The 7,073-nt window shown below is 36.9% G+C and overlaps 1 non-coding gene across 1 annotated transcript; it reads left to right on the top strand.

Annotated features, from left to right (window-relative positions):
• The first annotated feature begins 488 nt into the window (after window positions 1-488).
• On the top strand, window positions 489-596 carry LOC141644822 (small nucleolar RNA R71). The gene has a single exon (XR_012544427.1). It is a non-coding gene; the product is annotated as a small nucleolar RNA R71 (small nucleolar RNA).
• The last annotated feature ends 6,477 nt before the right edge of the window (window positions 597-7,073 follow it).

Here is a 7,073-nt window from a genome sequence, read left to right on the forward strand (position 1 = left end):
CATTATTGCTCTTATAAGACAAATTCGGGTGGAACTTTGTGTTGGGATTGTAAGTATTTGAAAAAGTACCCGGTGGAAATGAACTTTGTCTAAAGCTTTGAAAAGCATTTACCTCCTCAATGGTGGCTTCACATAAGGCGGTCCAATGCCCCGCACCTCCGCAACCTTCACAAACAAAAATTTGGCTAGTAGTGGACATGGCATTGACTTGTTGAAGAGATGAGGCCGCATTTTGAGTCTCCAATTTTTGTTGAAGCAAGGCAATTTAAGCCTTCAAGATGGAAGTATCGGAAGCCTCCTCCTTAGTCTTTTGTGGTGTACTTCGGGAATTTACATATTGAGAATCACGAATCGCCATGGATTCAATTGTGGCATGAGCAATGTCGGTGTCAATTTGATCAAACCGCCCATTGTTGGTGGAATCAAGAACTAGCCGGGACTCGGCACAACATCCATTGTAGAATGTTAAAGCGAGAAACCAAGGATCCAACCCATGATGTGGGCATTGTCTTTTCAACTCCTCGTATCTCTCCAAAGCTTCATAAAGGCTCTCTAGCCCTTGTTGACGAAACCCCATGATTTGGCTCCTCAAGGTTTGAGTTTTCTCCGGTGGAAAATACTTTTGATAGAAAGCAAGAGCCAAATCTCCCACTTGGTGATCCCCATGGCGGTTCTATCAAGGCTATTGATTCATAGCTTAGCCTTGTCCATCAATGAAAAAGGGACAAGTATCTCCCTTTTTGAGATTGCGTGACTCCCGTTTGCCTAATCATGGAGCAATAGTCACAAAAGTTTTTGTAATACGCCGTAATTTGATAAGTATTTATAAAAAAAAATATGTAATTAGGATAATTAATTAAAAGGCATTTATATTAATAATTGCAAATAAGACGATAATAAATAATAAAATAGCAAGTGAGTCGGGAATTGGATATTGGGCCGTGAGATGGGTCGTGTATGGGTATGTTGGGCTCGTAGTACTCGAGTAGTATTGATATAATAATAATAATAATAATAATAATAATAATAATAATAATAATAATAATAATAATAATAATAATAATAATAATAATAATAATAATAATAATAATAATAATAATAATAATAATAATAATAATAATAATAATAATAATAATAATAATAATATATAGTAGTTTCCTAATATCGTTATATATGACATACCTTATCACTATAAATAGATGGCATGACCTAATAAGAAAACTTATATACATCATAAAACACAAATAATTCATATAAGAGAAGAGAGGAAGAAGAAATAATTCACAAAAGAGAAAAGAGAAGGAAGAACTAGCTAGGAGATCGTCACAAGGTAATTTTCTAATTGTCTCACAAATACTCACCTTAAGACGAATATAACTAGTTAATTAGACCACCATAGGACATGCTAAGACCGTCACTATGACTGTGGATCACCAGGGTGTGACCGGGCCCACCATTGACCACCGTTGACCGGCGGTAAGGGGGCTGTTGTTAGGATTTTCAAAGGGTGGTTGTGGGTTGTTGGTTACATGATGAACACGAGTTTGTAACTCCTAGTCTAACTCGTCTGACCTGGGCTTGGTAGGGTAGGGTCGTGGTTATTAGTCGACCACTTAGGGGTGGTCGTGGGTGGTTGTTACTGGTGTTTTGCACGGTGGTTGGCCGGAGTTACAATTTTGGGCAAGGATGTTGTTTTGCACGCTGAAACCGGTTCTATACCCTTTCTCATGACTTGCTTGACTCGAACCTGTTTATGTTCGTTGGGGTTAGGCGGTTCTAGTGGTGGCAGTAGGCTGGTCTAGGGTGATGGTGGTGGTCGAAATACCATGAAACAAGGGAGGTTTTGTGTGTTATTGTTGCTGCCGGTGTTAGGTTGTTGCTAGGGTGTTGTTGTCGGGACAAGGGGATATAGGACTACTCCTGGAACCACCGTTGGTCAGTGGTGGTGACGGCGGTGGCCAGAGGTGGTGTGGTGTTGGTGTTGTGATTGGTTGTGTCGGGTTTGGGAGTAGTGTTTAGGGCGTGTTTGTTGAGGGTTGTGGGGATGGTTTGGCTGGTGGTTGGAGGTCGTCGGGGATTGTCGTGGTGCAGGCTAGTGGCGGTTGGATGAGTGGTGTCGATAGGCAGCTGGTAGTGTCGGGAGTGGTGGATTTAAGAGCGGTAGTGTACACGACTTGTAACACCGTGTATGTGGGTGAGGTTGTGGGTTGTTTCCACGGGTTGTATGGGGGTGTTTGGGTAATTGCGTCTTATTTAATTAGGACGGGTTTTTACGTAATAATAATTCATACGGGAAATAATTAATGTAAGCAAATTATAATTGATTAAATTATAATAATAAGAGTAATTAATAATTAAATTATAAATATTATTTATTTATAGGTTACAGACTTGTTGAACGGGTTTATTGAAGGATACTTTTGGTAGATCGCATTATTTAGAGTAATTGCTTGTCAGGTAGGAATTTCCTACTCAACTCGGGTTTTATTATTAAGTGAACGTATATTTACTTGTGATGGTTGATTACATTAATGTTAATATTGAGATTTATTATTGGAGATGGAGTATTTGTGTATGCTAAGTTATTGGCTGAGCTGTATGACTGGATTGTTATTGATTATTTACTGTTGGATATATTTGGTCTGGAGCGTTGATTATTCAGTTGAGCATAACACGGAGGGTGCTAATGCCAGTTGTACATAGCGAGTGATCGTTACCGCCAGATGTGCATAGTAAGTAATTACTACTGCCAGAGATAGTTATGGATAGTAAGTAATTACTACTGCCAGGTGAGCATGGTACGCAAGTACTACTGCCAGTTGAGCATAACACGGTGTTAAGGGGGTTGTGCTACTGCCAGTGATGTAAGTGAGTTGTACGGATGAGGTGATGAGAATTTGAAGGACGTCTATTTTGGTTGGATTAATATTGTTGTTTAGTTTATTCCTACTCAACCTCGTGGTTGACCGTGTATTCGTGAACACCTGTGATAAACCATAAATGAGGAGAAGATTTACAGGTGCTTAAGATTAGCTGACTTGGGAGCTTATGGGGATGCGTGAGGACTCGACCGGTCTACCTAGAAGTCTAGTTCATATAATTTATTAATCACTTTATTTACTTCCGCTGCGAGTTGTAATTAAATTTATATTGAGTTTTTAGTTGGTTAATTTTTAAAGAACATGTAATCGCTAAATTTTATATAAAGTACTTTGGTTTGTTTAACTTTGTTATTCACTACCTCGGGAAACCGAGGTGGTAAGAGTCATATTTATTTGGGAATGTCTTGCTAAAGGCTCCTTAATAAATGGGAGTGTTACAATGTGGTATCAGATCAAAACGATCCTCAGGCCTAACCAATAGACAATAAGAAATGTAGGGTGTGTCTAATAAAATATACTCTGGGTAGAAGCTGTTAGGAGCCCTCAGTGCGGTTAAGAAGGCGTCCTTAATACGTACTCTTTGGCCCTCTCAGTTTTGAACCGGTCACCTCGAGAAAGGATAATAGGAGTATGGTAGTTTGTAGTAGGTTATCTCTAAGGGTCAATTAGTTTAGCAATACTAACCTTGTTGCAGGATGGAGAATTGAAAGGTAAGTAAAAGTAAAGTGAATGATGTTGACGATATTGTTAGCATGTGGATGCCTTATGAGATAATTGTTGGATGAATTTATGTATGGATATGATTTGTGCTATGGATGATTGGATGCAATGATTTGTGAAAGAGAAATTCATGTCTAGAAATATGCGGATTGTGTTGCCCTGAAGCCATGCTTATGTTTTTATGTTTGGCACTATTCCTTTTGTTTAAGTAAGTCGGTTACGGGGACGTAACCTCAATTATAAGGGTGTTAGGACTGTAAAATCACTTGGTTAATTTCTCAGATTTTTACCCTTGTCTGTTTTGACTTTTATTTATTGCTTGATTATAATATGTGAACGAAAAGTTTATGGTGATAGCCCTGTGTGTTAGCTTTCGTTTGCCATTGGTTTCATGCTTATACGATTTACGGTTTTAGAGTAATAAATATTTTAGAGGACAGTGGTCATGAAGTTCATGTGCAGTTATGTTTTCGACCAACAATTTTGCAAAATTTCTCATTTAATTTTTACTTATAATTTTCACAAAATTCCATCTTAACTGTTTAAAAGACTTGTATACGTTTGCAAATTGATAAGCCACGTTCCAAATTCTTGTTTTGATATTTAATGGTGAGTTTTGCATAATGACCTAAGTTCATAACGAATTGCTGATCAGTTTCTATTTGGACCGATTGAGTTGTAAAAATCATTATAAAATGGTTATTTGAGCTTTGGACTTGACTCTTTTTCTCTTATTTTGAAAACTCTTTATATTTTATGAGAAGTATAAAATCTCAAGAACTAGTTAAGCGGTTATTTATTAGTCATTTTCAAAAGTTACAGCATGGTTACTAGCTTTTGAAATGCATGATTTCATGACAAAAGTTTAAACAAAATTGTTTTATAAGTTATGAACCTTGTTGATATGTCTTAATAAGTATGTTTGCGTGATGTGAATGGTATACTCATTAATTATATGTTTGATATGCAGTAAAAAGGAAGTTATATTTGGTAATTCTATTGTATCGATTGAGTTGATATTTCAATTAGATGACGTGTTTGCTAGAATACTTTGGTGATTTGCTGAAATGATATTAATTTAATGTTGAAAATCATATGGTTGAGTTGGTTTCTGGAGGATTGTTACTCTATAGGCATTTAAGATACTCGTAGTGTTTTAATACAGTATTTATTAGAAAACTTCGGGACAAAGTTTATTTTTAGGAAGGTAGAATGTGACGCTTCATGTTTTAAGTTTATTTTGTGATACATTTTGATAAGTATGATATGGTTTGATAATGATTAAGTGAGTTAATTGTGTTTCATTGATAATGAGTTGAAATGGCATTCATATGTGTTGATGGTTTCATGAGGCCTTTGTAGCATTTTTGGGTGAATTTCGGGACGAAGTTCATGTTAAGGGGGGAAGACTGTAATACCCCGTAATTTGATAAGTATTTACAAGTATAAATTATGTTATTCGGATAATTAATTAAAAGGCATTTATAATAATAATTGCAAATAAGACGATAATAAATAATAAAATAATAAGTGAGTCGGAAATTCGATATTGGGTCGTGTGATGGGTCGTGTATGGGTATGTTGGGTATACGGGAAATAATTTAATGTAAACAAATTTTTTTTTGGTGAAATGTGAAATCTATGAATAAAAGTGACAAATACATAATCAGAATTTTAGCAAGCTATCATGCTTAACTATACAACTTACTTAAGCAACAACAAGAAACAAGCCTTAGCCTAACTTATCAAGCCACTGTCTATCCCTCCGTGACATTTTGCCTCTAGATTGTTGATGTACTCTTGTTCGAATGTCATATTGGATCATGCTACCTCATTTAGCAGGACTTAGGAGCTTATGATCATGTCTGCTTGCATTTCTATGGATCCAAATGTGGTAAATGGCAGCATTGATAATGCTCTTCAGAACCCCAAGCTTGAGCTTGGTATATCTTCTATGCTACCTCCATGTTTGCACATTATCAACTAGTATCTGAACACCAGTCCATTGCTGAAGTAGCTGTATAACCCTCCTGCTGTGTTGGCATGTAAAGAAAAGGTGTTGCATGTTCTCTTCCCCCGCTCACATATGCAACAACTACTATCTGAGCTAATCCCTAGCCTGTATAGTTTCTCTTTAGTATTAAACCTCTGGTGCTGATATAGCCAGGTAATGACTCCTTGTTTAGGTAGAGTCCATTTGGTCCATACTAGATGACGTCATTCCACTTCAGGGTGGACAGGTAAAGCCAGTTTTATATCCTTTTTTAATTGTGTATTCTCTACCAGAGATACAGCTCCATTCATTCCTAATCATATGCAATCTGCAATTCCCTCCTCATTTTCCACACCTTCTTCTAAGTTCAGCTAGCCTGATTTGGTGGAGAGTAGTTCTCCCAGTTCTCTCCCTTCAAGTATATATTGTGCACCCACTGAACCCAGAGTTGGATGGGTTTTAGTGCACCTACCAGACCACCTTCCAAATGGACGCCTTGTTCCATATGTGATCAACTCTCAGGCCAAGATCCCTACTCTTCTGCCCTGTACAGATCTTAGCCCATTGATGGTCACGCGGTTTTCACACGCCCAATCAAACACATTTATATCTCTCAACAAACAACTAGTTAGTGGTTAAGTCGAGGTCGATCCACGGGACGGTGTGCTTTGGGTTCTAAGTCTATCTATCTCAATTTATGCTAGTGTCACACTTGATTTGGGTTGGAGTTGGTGAGTCTAAACAAATAGAAGCAATAAAGTAAAACCAGCTATAAATTAAGAGATGTAAACAATTAATAAAGATACTAGAATGTCATGGGTTCATAGGGGATTCATGGGAGTAGATCATACACACATGTTCTCAATTAGAAGCAAGCACTTATTGTTGTGATGAGATCGAGTAAGTGTATATCTTACAATCCCTAGGAAGATTTAGGTCCCGGGGCCGAATCATCTAGATTGTACAACTCCTACAAGTCGACTTAGTCTCCTCCTATTCAACTCTGTGCATGGTCTAATGAGGCTCGAGTTGGTTTATGTCTTACAAGCCTCATTGAAAGGATAGGAGATGGGTAAAAAATGCAAGGATTCATAGGCTCGCATTTCATCAAATATAACATGTGCATAGGTTGAAATCACAACAAGCAAGCAAATTAATTGTGAAAACATATTAGATTACGCATAGATCAATCCCTGTATTTGTTTCCCCTAATTCCCCACTAATCCTAGTAAAGTAACTACTCACTTATTATCATGGAAGACATGTTATCAATGGTGTCAATCATTGCAACAAGTATAAACATGATAATAGATTGAGAAAATAAACAATAAAGAGTAAAGAAATTATACCAAACTTAAGATGAACAATTGGAAAGGAAAAAATAATAAAAGAAAACTTGATTGATTGATGAAGAGTTGTCAATTCTATAATAGTAACCCAATAATCTTCAATTACCGAATTATAATAAAGTTTGAACA

The sequence above is a fragment of the Silene latifolia genome, chromosome 2 (assembly GCF_048544455.1).
Source record: "Silene latifolia isolate original U9 population chromosome 2, ASM4854445v1, whole genome shotgun sequence".
Classification (NCBI taxonomy): domain Eukaryota; kingdom Viridiplantae; phylum Streptophyta; class Magnoliopsida; order Caryophyllales; family Caryophyllaceae; genus Silene; species Silene latifolia.